Source organism: Podarcis tiliguerta, assembly GCF_965153285.1.
Source record: "Podarcis tiliguerta genome assembly, chromosome: 5".
Taxonomy (NCBI): domain Eukaryota; kingdom Metazoa; phylum Chordata; class Lepidosauria; order Squamata; family Lacertidae; genus Podarcis; species Podarcis tiliguerta.
This window is the reverse complement of record NC_139538.1, coordinates 65,363,433-65,378,628: the sequence shown is the minus strand read 5'-3', so window position 1 is coordinate 65,378,628 and position 15,196 is coordinate 65,363,433. Positions and strand designations below refer to the sequence as shown.

Sequence of the window (15,196 nt, the reverse complement as noted above, 5' to 3'; positions counted from 1 at the left end):
ATACGATTACTCACCAAGCGTTATTTAACTGGGTGACAGCTCAAGTAAAATGAAATAGTAAAAGTGTTTTGCTTTAGGATTTTGGAACTCATGCCACAGTTTTATGGTTACAGGAATATATTTCAGTGGAGAGGGAGAAAGAACACTTGGTTTCTTCTTAATCCTTCCTTTGAGCATGTAATTATCTGCTGCTGTTTACAGCATAGGGAAAGAAATGGTTAATTTCATGTCATATAGCAAAATACAGTGTCAGTTCATTCAAAATAGTTGTTTCTGTTTTTAAAGCAGAAAATTAGTCTGTCAATTTAACAAGCTGCAATCAGTTTTAATCTAGCAAAATCAAAGGCACAATCAAGAAAATTTACGCACTAATCTAGGGCAAAACACTTTTGGCTAGGAAGTCGTTGTTTACTTCAGTTGAAAATAATGTATAAATAAATATTTTGATGACTTAGACAAAATTATTCATCTTATTTTCAAAACTATCAAAAATCTAGAACATTTGTTGATGTTGAAATAGCTATATTTGCTGGGCTGAATATATCCAGACATCTATATCTACAAACACTTAAGTAAAGGTTTAGAAGAAGGCTAAACTCAGATATGGTGTGTATAATTTCAGATTAGTCTATAAAATCCAAATGTAGAAATATATCCAATAAGCAGTAAATTTTAATGTGCTTCGACAGTTCCTATTTTGTAATTTAATATTGATTGGTCATTAAATGAATGCTTAGGAAAAAATTAATAGGCATGTAAGATATTAATGTACTTGTCAGCTACCATGGTTAATTCAATATTTCTTCAGTGATATATACATCATCTAGAGTCATAATGAGACATCAGTTTTGTTAGAGGTTTTTGGTCAGTTGCTACTGAACAGTTTTACAGTATATCAGCTGAGACATTTGCTGTGTTAAATGTATTATACATTGCTATCTAACAGAGCCATCCAAGCTCCTTTTGACATATGTGGTGAGGTGGATTGGGTAAAGGAATCCCCCTATCCAGATCTGATGTACCTCCAGCTGCAGAGTGAGAGACCCATGTAACAACTGTAGTGTAGAGCTCTCTTTTCCACCTGCTGAAAATGTAGGTGGTAATGCCACAAGTGGGATCACCATCACTAGGAGCCAGCAGAAATTGACTTTTCTAGGGCTGATTGTATCAGGCACAGTAGGGCAGATGACTGCATTGGACCCCAAAAGAAAGCTGATCACTGTTCCAGTTTCAGTCTTGCACAGCAATCTGCCTGCTTCCACTTTCCGTCCCAGTTGCCATTCACTCCATTAAAACCCACTGGGCTTGCAGGCGGGTTGAGAGTAGGATTGCTCCCTAAAATTCCTACCCTTTGATAATGCACTACTCTCTTTTTCACATGACATAATACAATTTGTTGTTGTTTAGTCGTTTAGTTGTGTATGACTCTTTGTGGCCCCATGGACCAGAACACGCCAGGCACTCCTGTCTTTCACTGCCTCCCGCAGTTTGGTCAAACTCATGCTGGTAGCTTCGAGAACACTATCCAACCATCTCGTCCTCTGTCGTCCCCTTCTCCTTGTGCCTTCCATCTTTCCTAACATCAGGGTCTTTTCCAGGGAGTCTTCTCTTCTCATGAGGTGGCCAAATTTTGGAGCCTCAGCTTCATGACCTGTCCTTCTGGTGAGCACTCAGGGCTGATTTCCTTAAGAATGGATAGGTTTGTTCTTCTTGCAGTCCATGGGACTCTCAAGAGTCTCCTCCAGACCATCATTCAAAAGCATCAATTCTTCAGGGAGAAGCCTTCTTTATGGTCCAGCTCTCACTTCCATACATCACTACTGGGAAAACCATGGCTTTAACTATACGGACCTTTGTTGGCAAGGTGATGTTTCTGTTTTTTAAGATGCTGTCTAAGTTTGTCATTGCTTTTCTACCGAGAAGCAGGTGTCTTTTAATTTTGTGGCTGCTGTCACCATCTGCAGTGATCATGGAGCCCAAGAAAGTAAAATCTCTCACTACCTCCATTTCTTGCCCCTCTATTTGCCAGGATGTGATGGGACCAGTGGCCATGATCTATGTTTTTTTGATGTTGAGCTTCAAACCGTATTTTGCGCTCTCCTCTTTCACCCTCATTAAAAGGTTCTTTAATTCCAATCTGATAGATGTAACTTGACCAGTTATTTACTCATTTAGATGTTTTCTGCTTGACCTGCAAGCCAAAGTCCTTTGATAAAAATTGAATCAAGCAAGTGCAACAATGGCAGAGGTGGACTTTGGGCTCTCAAAGTTTGGCAGTACTCTGTGTGACGCTAAAAGTCGGCATCCCCTGTCTCTTGCACTCTCTTCTACAGCATTGTTGTGGCATCCAATGTGGCCAAACCAGTCACACTTCTCTAAAGCCGCCTCTGACACAGGGTTCAGCTTGCAGCTTGCATCTAAGAGAGCAAAATGCTCTTTCATGGGAAGAACAATCTGCAACCATCACCCATGCCTGCTATTCTAAACTTAATCAAAATCTTCCACTTTGATGGGCTTGTGGGTTGGGGCTCTGTGACTAAACTCTACATCATGTACTTTCAGACAAGATGAGCCTCCACTGTGCCCTGCTGCCCGGGCTTGATAAAGCTCCTTAGAAATGAAGAATGTGCAGCAAGTTACATGGTTTTACAAGTTTTACATGCACAAATATTCAGTTAAAAAGGTTTAAACCTAGCCACACTTGAAAAATGCAGGCTTTTCACAGGCTTTCCCATCGTTCAAAACAAAAGCATCTCAGAGGCATTGATGTTAAATTTCTTTAATAAAAGCAGGTTACATGCTGTCTTCAAAATTAAAACAAAGGCAAAAATACTGCCGCGTTTTCCCACTTTCTTTGGTTTGTTTTATATTTCCTTGTCTTTGTCTCCTGAAACATGGTGTGCTTCACTTATGTGAATACATTTTATAGTTGGAGAGAGAACTTATATTACAGGGTTGTCAGTTCAAATTCTGAAAAAGATATCAGGGGTAACAAATATAAGCATGCATGACTTTAGGGAAGAGAGTTTTTCCACAGTTTCTTTTTTCCATAGGGTGCCTTTCATTATAATGAAACTAATATTTTTATTACATCTCCTGTCTCTAGTATTGATGATACTAGAGTTAAACCTAAAAGGACTCTGAAGACGAATAGCTTGCTCCTGTGATATTGCACTCTACAACTGGAGCACATGGCACAGGGCTTCAGGCTTCCAAACTCTATAGACCAATGCTTAAAAACAGGAAAGCAATGCACACTGGAGTCTTTGAGACTAGAGCGATTCAGGAGAGGGCTCCCAGTAGCTAGTGTGGAGAGCTATTTAAACCTGCTATAGCTTACTCTCCCTTCCTATGGGTCCTTGCCCTAACACCCTGCGCCTAGCATGAAAGCCATTATCCATAAGAGTCCTGCTGGATAGGAACAAAGGTCCATTTAGGCCAGTATCTTATTCTCAGAGTGACAAATAATGTGCCCGAGGAAAGCTTGCAAGTAGACCCTGAGCGCCACAGCAATCTCCCTAGCAATTGTGCTCCCTCTGAAACTGGAGGTGGTACACAGCTACCCCTTTTCTCTGAATTGAGCATCATATTGCAGTTGGGATAATTACCCAGTTATCTTTAATAGTACTGCCCTACTGAATGTTTGGTTTTAGATTAAGCAACAACTTTTGCCTAATTTAGGGATATAATCCAATTGGACCCTTTCACTCACAAAGGGCTATTCATTCAGGGTATGCATCCAAGAACTGGAGAGTAGGAGGTGATATTTTTACTGATGTCACCTTCTACTCCATTCTGTAGGGAGCCTCAAGTCTCTGGAGCTGATCTTCATGGTGTGCTAGGGAGACAGAGAACTGGCAAAAATGGCATCCCCTTCTCTGATCTGCAGGATCAGAAGCCCTCCTGTGAGGACAAGGGCACCCATTGCATTTCAACCAATATTTATAATGTATCCTGTGCTTTTCACGGTGTTAAGTGTTTGCCAGCTTTAGGTGTCCGGGAAGAAAGAAGCTACTGTGGATTATCATTGCTAACTGGTTAAATTTCAAGCCTCACACCATCAGAAATGCATGCTCAGAAATTGACATTTACTTCAATTGTCTTGTTTTGACAATGCTGAAATTTGCTTAATTAGATTGACTTCACTTAATTCATTTAGCTAGTTTTCTGGAGTCAATGCAGCCTAAACAAATTAAGCAAAGTCTAATTAAACTATCTGAACCTAGATTCTTTTTTTGTTCAACGTCTTCGGTATGTTTGTTGTTTTTCTTCGCTTCTGTTTTGTATTTTGCTGATTGCAGCTTGTTGTCGCACATGGCAGCAACAAGAACCTGGCAACATACCAAATGTAAGAATATCTACAAATTGCTCGAGAAATTTTGAAAACATATTGACTAGAAATAGCATATATTCAATGCAAACTGTTAAAATAATGAGAACATGTTCAAGAACAATTTGCCAGAATTAAGAAGTACTCCTTTATATCTCTAGTTAAAAATTCATAATTTTTGGGTTTGGGCATTCCGGTTTGGGGAAATGTAATGTTTGTTTGTTTGTTTACTTATTCATATTCCACTGGTAGTAAATACGGCCTACTCTGAAATTGAAAATTTCATCCCGTCTCCGGGTGTGTTTTCCTCCATAGCTTGCTGAGAACAAGCTGGAACCTTAGTTTTGTTTGTGTAACAAGTCCTAGCTGCTATGCTGAGCTGTTGTTCTGTTGTTCACCAACAAATACAACTGTTGAAGTTATCCTCACTCCTGCTGCTTCCTGGTATTAGAGTAGGCTTTCCCCACACAGTGAGTACTCTTTCCAAACCTATGGGTTACCACACCACCCTTCCCTAAAGGAGCTCAGTGCGGTGTGCAAGGTTCTCTCTCCACCCTATTTTATATTCACACAAAAACCCCTGAGGTAAATTATGCCGAGTTTCACAGCAGAGTGGGGATTTTGACCTGGGCTAAACATTCCAAGTATTAAGGACTCTTGCTTGCTATTGTTAAGCATGAAGATAGATTTTATATATTTTTATTTTCTACTGTGGGATAAAATATTTGGGAGAAAAATGTAAGTGAAATATTCAGTAAAACCAAAGCTAGGATGAAGTCTTTTATAGTCCATTTTAGTAAAACTGAATTAACAACTGCCTCCAAAGCATATTATATGCAGCCATTCTGGGGTGTGTGTGTGTATACACCTCTCAATATATATAGCATTTAAGAAAAAGAAACACATTTCTCCCCTTGGTGCCTGTAACGGCTGAGTTGTTTGCTTTGGATTTTTTATCTTTCAAACTGATTACCAGAAATGTCAACATCCTTCAGGAACGAAGACAGTTATTTCCCACAATTCATTTTCTGAGAGCTGGTCTACCAATGGGAAGAGCCACTCAAGTAATCATGCATTAGATTTTGTTAGTTTATTTTGTTCTATATCTGTGTTTTGTCCATTTTTTTTTTAAAAACGCAACTTATTTTATTGGTGTGGGGCTTTTTGCATCATTCTAGGTGAACAATCTGACAATGAGGGGCATAGGTTAAACCCAATCGCAACATCCTCCAGCTTACTCATTTCATGGTGTTAGTAAGATATTGTATTTACTTATTTTAAGTAATTCTAAATCACACTTAATTCAGGCTTGTGAACCACCCTGTGATCTAAAAAGTTCAAAAATTGAGTACAGTGCCTGCAAATATAGCTCATTTGAAAATGAATTTATACCTGAGCACAAAACCACACTGAACACAGTGTAAACAGAAAATCTGGAGTCTCCTGAGTGTCAGAGTTGACACTGCCATAAAAAGTAGTTTTAGTTGAAATGGCTGGTTAACCAATTATCACTAAGTGATTCTGTAGAGCAGTTTTCTCTTTGTTGCAATCGATGTGAAAGAATCTATATGATATTGTACCTGTAGCTTAATGACAGTAATGTTTGACTGAATGGATTGCATAATGCAATAAATGACTCCAGTGACTCCAATTAAAAGCCACGACTGTGACGGCCTTGTCATTTTGTTGGCAAGATAGGAGTAACAAATCAATTCATACCTACCTCACATGAACATCAGAATTATTCAATTAATTTCAATGCACAAGCACTGAAAAGAATTGTGAAAATTCAGTCCAATCAGGACAGAACGTTTTCAAAATAAATTATCTGTTGCAATAACCTTCAAACTTCCCAGACCTGGGAACCAACTTTAACTGAAGCAAGCACTGGGGACCCATTCTCACATTATTTTAATCAAATGTTTGTATAGTTGTAGTTGAAGCCCACACTAGATCAGACCATGACCCATTAGTGGGTTGTGACCCACCAGGTGAAGACAAATGAGTTACCTTCTAAACAGCAAGAGGGGTACTAAGGTGGTATCTTGACATCATTGAATAGCTCTGTTTAGTGTTGTTCACTCTCATGTGACACCAGAACAAGAGGCAGAAACTTGGACAGTCAGTAGCAAGTGTGTCTGGAACTCTGTATGGTAGCATATATGTGCACATAGACTTCCTATGCGCTAAACACAATTCTTAATTATGTGTACATTTGTTCTGTTGAGAGTTTCTGCAAATGTGTGGCAGGAGAGCTGCATTCAATGAGCACATGTTGCAAGCGGGAATGCCTTTATTCTTTAAGAGTCATTTGAAAATGCTGCAGTGGTTCCATCCTTCCAGCATCCCAAGACTTTGTCAATTATGTAAATACTGTTAATTTGTTTGGAGGGATTGTAATGTTTCTAATCATATTCTGTGGTAGTGTAAGAAGATTCCTGCTGTATCAGACTAAAGGCCCATCTAGTACCTCTGCTTATGTTCACCTCCGGTTACGTATCCTTTGGGATATGCAGGCAGCAAACCTGAAAGTATTTTTCCGGGTTTCTCCCCGTGCGCATGCGCAGAAACACTAAACCGTGCTGTGCGCATGCACCTAAGTGGCACCTCCAAATACGCCCACCTCAGGATCCGAATGGAGCTCCGGACCGAATCCTGTGCACAACCGGAGGTACCACTGTATAGAATTTTGTTCAGTCAAGGATTCTCTTACCACATTTTGAAGATAGTGATCATATAAAAGGCCATCCTTCTCATAAGGTCCAGAGTCTAAAATACCCAGCATGAACACTGTGGCCTTTGTGACATCCTCGTTGAATGATGAAAACAGCAATTGCATAGCACACATCGCAAGCAGAACTCTTGCATCACTTCAGACACAATACTTTTCAGAGGAGATATTTCATACATGTGCATGCAAATGTGAATTAGTCTTGAATGCTATCAAGAATTAGCTGTATTATTGGCATACTCCAGGGTGTTTTTTGTAATGGGATGAAGGAAGAGACAAATTCAATCTGGATGTAAATTCTCTTTTTTAATATGACTAAACAATATTGAAGAAATGCAAATGTATGAACTGCAGATGTGAATACATTTTGTCCTAAGAGATTTGTAAGGAAGTAAAAGCCCTGAAGGGCTGAAACTGCTTCTGAGTTTTATGCATGTTGTGTATATCTTTGTGTCTGATGCATTAATCTTGCATTAGTTGTCTGGATCCTTAATTGACAAATGCTTGCTTAGAATATGCAGACTGTCTGAAGGAATGCCTCGAGCATCATCTCCATATTATTTATCTTATTAAAGCATCCACTATGTGGGTGTAAAATATCTTCCAAGACATTATATTTATTTATTTATTTATTTTGCAAACCAATTCTGGCCCTAGGAGACAGAGTAAAACTTTACTGTAATAAACTGTAAACAGCGGTAGTAATAAGCAGATTTATATATATTTTAGCTAGTACATAAAAATGTAAACAAAAGACTTAAAAACACATGTATTTCTTGTTTTCAGGCCATCAGAGCTCTGGTGAAGAAATGCAAATAAGGTACAGTTTATTTTCTTTTAATATAGAAATGCTATAGGCAAAGTTAAATTTTACAATATGTTTTCCCAATTCCCCCAAATTAATCATTTTATGGGTTTTTTAATGGCACAGTGTAGAAATAACTATTGTATGCTCATTGTACCACATTTTCTTGGCTGATTCCTGCACTGTCCCTAATGGTCCATTTTCTATACATGTTTGACCTTTATATGTCACATTTTTATTTAACTTGCATGTATGTAGATTCAATGGATTTGTAAGGATTGTGGTACAGATGAATGCTGAATATGAATCTTTAGATGAATGATAAAACCTACATTATTTAAACACACAGCTTTTCGTTGCGGTGGAGTGCAGGGAAGTTCAGGTCCTGAAAGGTTTTTAAAAATTCAGTGAGTGAAATGGATATGGACACCTCAAGGGGAACTTCAGTTCAGTGTTCTTAATTCTACCTGTTTAGTTACTTTGGCTGTGTCTACACATAACACTAAGCCAAACCATGACTTAGTATGGATGTGTGCACCTCCGGGCCCAAGGCTATCCAGAGCTAAGAATGAAGAGCTGGTGAAAGAGCCATTTTTGTGAAAGAGTATTTTTCTATAATATTTGTTTAGTTAGTTTTACTGCCCTTCATCCAAAGATATCAGAGTGGTTCACAGCATAAAAATACAAAATAAAAACACAAAATACATAATACAAGAACAAAACCAGTAATCCCCTCTCCCATAATTTATGTTGATGAACAAGAAAGCAAATCTGTGAGAGAACTTAGACATTTTGCACCACACAAACGTTGGTGTTAGACACAGTTTACACTAAAGAAAAGCAGTGCCTTTTACTAGCCTTGTCGGATTTGCCACTGTAGTCAACGCTTTGATAACTCCAAGGCTGGATTACTGCAGTGTGAGACTGCCTTGGGCCTGGTTCAGAAACTCCAGCCGATGCAGAATGACCGCTCCCCGCATAAAACGGGGGGGGGGGGGCAACCGTTGCGTGGACGCGCGCAGCCCCTGGATCTGGAGCGGCTCCATTCAGCATAGGCTTGGCTTTGCCTTCCCTCAGGTGGGATACCTGGAGGTCTCCGCCTACCCCAGTCAGTTGTCCAATCCCACCTGAGGGAAGCGTTGCCAAAGAGATCAGGCCAGGTGGGGGAGGGATTACCTGCCCACACAATATGGGGAGGATCTTACCTGGGAATCCTCACATGTTCTCCAGAGCCAGCCCATCCCCCACACAAACACTGGATAACCCTGATGCTCCCTACATCCCCGGCTGGGGACTGGGGAGGGAGAACGCCCAATGCCTGAGCCAAGGTCTACCCACATTTGAAATTTACTAAAGTTGTGGCCAATTTAATCCCATAGCACGTTGTCTTGAGTCGTTATTCCACATGACGGGGGGGGGGGTCGCTCGGGACCTGGGGACTCCGCCTGTCCACGCAAAGTGGCAGCCAGACTGCTGATCGCCGACAATATTTGACACCATTATTAAAACATCTGTACTGGCTTTCCATTTACTACTGAGCCATGATCAATGTCCTATTTTAATTTACAAAGCCCTGAAGACGTTAGGTCCAGGGTGTCTTAGGTTGCCTAAAGCCTTGTATCCCAGCTTGATCACTGAGATTGTCTGCAGGCGTGTTGCTAGTCATTTTCTCAGTTGGTTAGGCTCATTTATCCGCAACAAGACAACAAGCCTTTAGTGACATTGGCATGTCTTGTGGAATTCTCTGCCAATAAAGAATCAGCAGGTGCCTCCTGTTTCAACCTTTAAACACCTGCTGAAAATGCTTCCAATCCATCAGGTTTATACAAGCAATGAAGAATACACCAAATTAAGAATACATGTTTTTAACTGAGCTCTGATTTTAAATATTTGGGTGGTATTTTTAATAATATGTATAACTGTTGTAAACCACTCTTTCCTTTGGATGAAGTGATTGCTAGATACTTTGTAATATTTGAGTTTATTTACGAGCATACAAATTGGCCACAGATTGAAGCAGACTGCTTAACCAAGCCAGTCCAACTTTTCATACTAAGTGGGCCACAAGAATACTTTGACATGGAACCTTGTTGTGTGGGAGGTCAGAGGTTTCTGAGGGCTGCCAAAAAGGCATCAAGGGCTGCATGTGGCCCTCGGGCTGTGTGCTGAACTGGCTTAAACACACCAATAGCAAAATCCACTACCCCAGATCTGATTTCCAGAGAGTCAGCTGCAAAAACACAGGGTGTGTGTCCTACTTCCAACAGAAGAATGGCACAGTTAAGATTGTGCTGTTGTGCAAGTCTTGCCTTTTGCCCAATCAGTCAGTTATATTATCCTTTCCCCATTCACTCAGGAAGCTTGTGGTTTCTGGGCAATGGTAACACCAGGATTCTCTGAGCCTCTCTTTTGTTGTAAAGGCTGCATAAGGGAATCACACTGTTTGCTTCCTCCCTTAAGATGACATCACTGATCATACCATGGCAAGGGGGCAGTGTCAATGCTACAGGTAGTCTCTGCACAGAGTGATGGATGCACTCAGCATGGTTATTAAATTTCTCTTAATACCCCATTATTTGGAGATCACTGTTGGGAATGGGCTTGGATGTAGGAAATCTCAGCTCACTTCTCCAGTTCACTAGAAAGCATATTGGATAGCCTTGAGCTAGTCACTGTCCCTTAGCTTAACCAGCTCACAGAATGGGTAGGAAACTAAGATGTTACTCTGACTTCACTGAAGGATAAATGGACTTTGAATGCAAGAAATAAAAAAGGTTGAAGGAAGAGATAAAAAGAGGCAGCTAAAGCCAATACCAAATGCTGTGTCCTTTAAAGATTAGCACTTTTAAACAACACTTTCTAAAAATCAATTTAACAACAACACAGACAATGCATTATTCAAACCCATAAACAAACACACTTATAAGTCCATTGCATTTGGCAGGGAAGCCTTTATGTAAACTTTACTAAGTGGGAATTAAAGTAATCCAGTCTGTGGGGTATTTTAAAGTTTAGTGCCATGACTTCAGTAAATGCTTTACCCTTTGGTTCTCATACCTCTTTAAGAAATGACTTGTTCTATTCTGCTTTAATTTGAACAATTGTTTCCTTTCCCATTTTTAATTTTATTCTCACTGTAGAATGCAGAGGACGTCAGAGACTTATCTCTCCTTCATAAATGGTCATAGCTCAAACTATTAGTACAGGAGAAAAGTGTGGAATTATATAAAAAAAATCCACTTTAAGACAAAAAAAGATTAATCCCATAAGCTGTTCAATCAAGTATTAATGAAATATTTCCATTATTTCCAAATGAGTTCATTTTAACCACATATTTCAGAGGTTCCTGGCAATCTCTTGCCTTGTTCTGTTGGTTTAATGCCAACATTGCTGACATAGGGATGCCAGAAAGAAGACAGAAAAACTGGAAGTGATGATGACATAATGCACCCTTTCCTGACATAGAATCATAGAATTGTAGTGTGGGAAGAGACCACGAGAGTCATCTAGTCCAACCCCTTGCAGTACAGGAATATTTTTGCTCAATGTGGGGCTCGAACCCTTGACCCTAAGATTAAGAGTCTTATGCTCTACCAACTGAGCTATCAGTCCAAGTCCTAGATGTTGTCTGCTCAACATATGAAACGTACATATATTCACATACTTCACTATTGTTTCACTTGAAGGATCTAATTTGCAGACACCTCTATTTGACTGCTCCCACATGTAAAAAATATTGTGCTTGCTTAAATACCAACAAGCATGCAAAACACTTGTGCTTCAAGAGCTATGCTATGCTAGATCCCGCTAAAGAAAGAGGTGAAACAACACAGCCTACCAAACAACCTATCAGAAGAACAATTTATTTTGCAATCACTTCTTTTAATAAAATAAAAATTTATGTACTAATAGAAAACTCAAATGCTATATAGTAAAGGGGAGCGTACTGTGAAACAAGAGGGAGGTACCAGCATGTACCACAAAAAAATATCCAATGAAGACTTTGCATTCTCAGTAGCCACAAAATGAAGGATTCCTTAGATAGGGATTGCCTGTTAGTTCAACCTCCACAGATTGTGCATTGTTTATATTACCAATCTTCATGAAACTGCTATCTGCCATTACTTTCTGCCATTGTTTTCACTCATCCTTAGATAACTTCTAGATTTTTTTTTTTACTTCATAGAAAGAGTGATTTGTTCCTACACGTTACATTGCTTTGATGCCGACTTTTAATTTAGCAGACTTCAAATTTCATTTAAGAAAACGTAGAAGAGGCAGTGACACACTGCTTCGCAAATGTGTTAGGAAGACATAATATTTTAGAACGATCAGAGCACTGTTTATTTAGAGACCTCTTTGCTCTCTTAAACAGGTTGTTTAAGGAATGTTACTGTGCATTTATATGTGTTACTTCAGAGACAAGGAAGCTATAATAGGTGTTAAGATGAAGCCAATATGCTGTATTAAAAAACAGAGAGTGAAATCAGCTCACATCTGGGCAGTGTGAAATCATTTGCTGCTTTGGCTTCCTATTACAGTGTCATAGAATTAGAAGGGACCTTGAAGGTCATTTAGTCCAGCACCCTACAATGCAGGAATCTCAACCAAAGCATCCCTGACAGATGGCCATCCAACCTCTGCTTAAAAACCTCCAAGGAAGGAGACGCCACCACCTTCCAGGGGAGTCCATTCCACTGTTTAATAGCTCTTCCCATCAGAAAGTTCTTACTGAAATTTAGTTGGAATCTCCTTTCGTGGAACTTGAATCCATTGATTCTGGTCTTAGCCTCAGGAGGGAGAAAACAAGTTTGCTCCATCTTCCATGTGACAGCCTTTTAGATATTCAAAGATGGCTATCAAATCTCCTCTCAGTTTTCTCTTTACCAGGCTAAACATACCCATTTCTCTTAACCATTCTTCATACATCCTGGTTTCCAAAACCTTGATTATCTCGGTCGTCTTCCTGTCCACATGTTCCAGCTTGTTAATATCCTTCTTAAATTGTGGTACCCAGAAGTGGGCACAGTACTCCAGGTCTGAACTGACCAAGGTAGGATAAAATATTACTTCCCATGACCCGAACACTACAGTGGTACCTCGGGTTACGAACTTACCGTATTTTTCGCTCCATAAGACACACTTTTTTCCTCCTAAAAAGTAAGGGGAAATTTCTGTGCATCTTATGGAGCAAATGCCTAATGGATGGCGGGGAGGTCCTGCTGCAGTCGTGAGCAGAGGATCCATGGTTCCCCTTCCTTCCCTCCTCCGTGGCTCGCTTTGAAGCAGCAAAGCAGGAGAGGAGCCGTTTACATGGGTGTAAGCGGCTCCTGTCCAGTTGGCTGCTTTAAAGGAACTGTGCTCTCTTTCCCTCCCTCCCTCCGCCCCACTCAGCTTGCTGAAAAGCAGCAAAACTTTTCAGCAAGCTGAGGAGGGAGAGAACGAGAGCTTGCTTGCTTTAACAGAGCAAAGCGGGAGAGGAGAGGAGCTGCTTACATGGGTGTCAGTGGCTCCTGTCCAGTTGGCTGCTTTAAAGCGAGCGTGCTCTCTTTCCCTCCCTCCTCCCCAGCTCAGCTTGGTGAAAAGCTCCTTCTCCACACACCCCACGCATGCTCCTTGTCCCTTCAGTGTTTTTCCTTCCTTCCCCACTTAAAACGTGGTTACATAGCACGGATCCACATGGATCCTCAGGATTTTTGCATTGGGCTACCCCAAACTCACCGTCAAATCACATGTTTGTGGCCACAGCATGAACCACAAAAATTATACATCCACTGTTTTGTTCAGAATATTTTTTCTTGTTTTCCTCCTCTAAAAACTAGGTGCATCTGATGGAGTGAAAAATACGGTAATTTGTTCCGGAGGTCCGTTCTTAACCCAAAACCATTCTTAACCTGAGGCACGCTTTCACTAATGGGGGCCTCCTGCTGCCACTGCGCCACCTGCACACAATTTCCGTTCTCATCCTGGGGCAAAGTTCACAACCTGAGGTACTACTTCCGGGTTAGCGGAATTTGTAACCTGAAGCATTTGTAACCCAAGTTACCACTGTACCTCTGTTGATGCAGCCTAGAATAGCATTAGCTTTTTTTGTTTTGTTAAACTGCTGCATCACACTGTTGACTCATGTTAAGCTTGAGGTCTATTAAGACCTCTAGATCCTTTTCACATCTACCACTGGCAAGTGTTTCTTACATCTATCATATTTTTAGTCCAAATAGCATTTTTATATTAACATCAACCAGGCTAATGTACAGTTGTAGCTTGGACCCTGAACACCATGGTACTCGAACGTTTTGGCACCCAAACGCTGTAAACCCAGAAGTCACGCTTTGGTTTCTGAATGTTTTGGAAGTCAAAGGGACTTCCGGAATGGATTCCGTTCGACTTCCAAGATATGGCTGTACATCCATTATGATCATCTCAAGACAGACAAAGCTGATGCAACTGTACACAACCAGGAGCCTTCCTGTATGGGGCAAGGAATAGGAAAATATTGTCTATTGTGGAGCTTGTTAAGGGAGGAAATTATGGTGTAGAAGGCAGTCCTATTATTTGAGTTCTTTCATCAAATCATGTTTTCCAAATGCCAACCTTCCTTAAAATGGCATATTATCCAGATAATTATATTGATTCTGGAACAACTGAGATCATTACAGGCTGTGAGGTTTAGCAGATTTACATCAAGGAAGAATAATGTCAGAATAGGAATTTGTTTTGATCATTTTGTTTTAAAGTGAGAATAATTAAAAAGCAAGTCATGCTCTAATTCCCTTGTCTTAAATTGCACTCTCTGAAATTGTTTAATTTTTTTATATGAGCATAGCTGCTCCTTGTCTATTCTTGATCACCGTTGTTAATGAGAATAAAAGATCAAGAGCATGAACTGTGTATTGTTTCACGTGAGCATTTTCCCAAACAAGCTGGCTTAAATATGTTTGAGTGTTCTCATTAGCTTCCTGATAATGATGGTAGCCTTATGGATACTTTCAGAGTGCTGGTGATTGCACATCATTTTTAAAAAACTCTATGTTGATCTTGTGACTTTCACCCAGCATGGGGAAAACAAAATAAAAATTCAACTGCTGGAGCCGTTCTTCCTGCTGTGATTATTTTAGGAGGAAGAACTGAATCCACATTGAAGTTTACATTTTCATGGCTCTAATATTACTTCATCTGAATGCTGCAACCTCAACCTCTTTGAGTATGTTGGCTATTCAAGTGGTTCAATGTGCTATTTGAATATAAACAAACTTGATGATAATGATGATGGGAAGCACTTACAATTTATTTCAGTGGGATTTGCTTCCAACTTAAAAAAAAAAAGAAT

The 15,196-nt window shown here is 40.0% G+C and overlaps 1 protein-coding gene across 17 annotated transcripts in view; it reads left to right on the top strand.

The window, feature by feature from the left end:
- PCDH15 (protocadherin related 15) overlaps positions 1–15,196 on the top strand; it is a 609,044-nt gene that overhangs the window by 206,017 nt on the left and 387,831 nt on the right. For 16 of the 17 annotated variants that reach the window (XM_083441352.1, XM_083441358.1, XM_083441371.1 and 13 more), the window contains one exon: positions 7,848–7,881. The exons of the other annotated variant lie outside the window; for it this stretch is intronic. The gene's annotated coding sequence lies outside the window, so the exon portion shown is untranslated. The remainder of the gene's footprint in view (positions 1–7,847; positions 7,882–15,196) is intronic. 17 annotated transcript variants of the gene reach the window in all.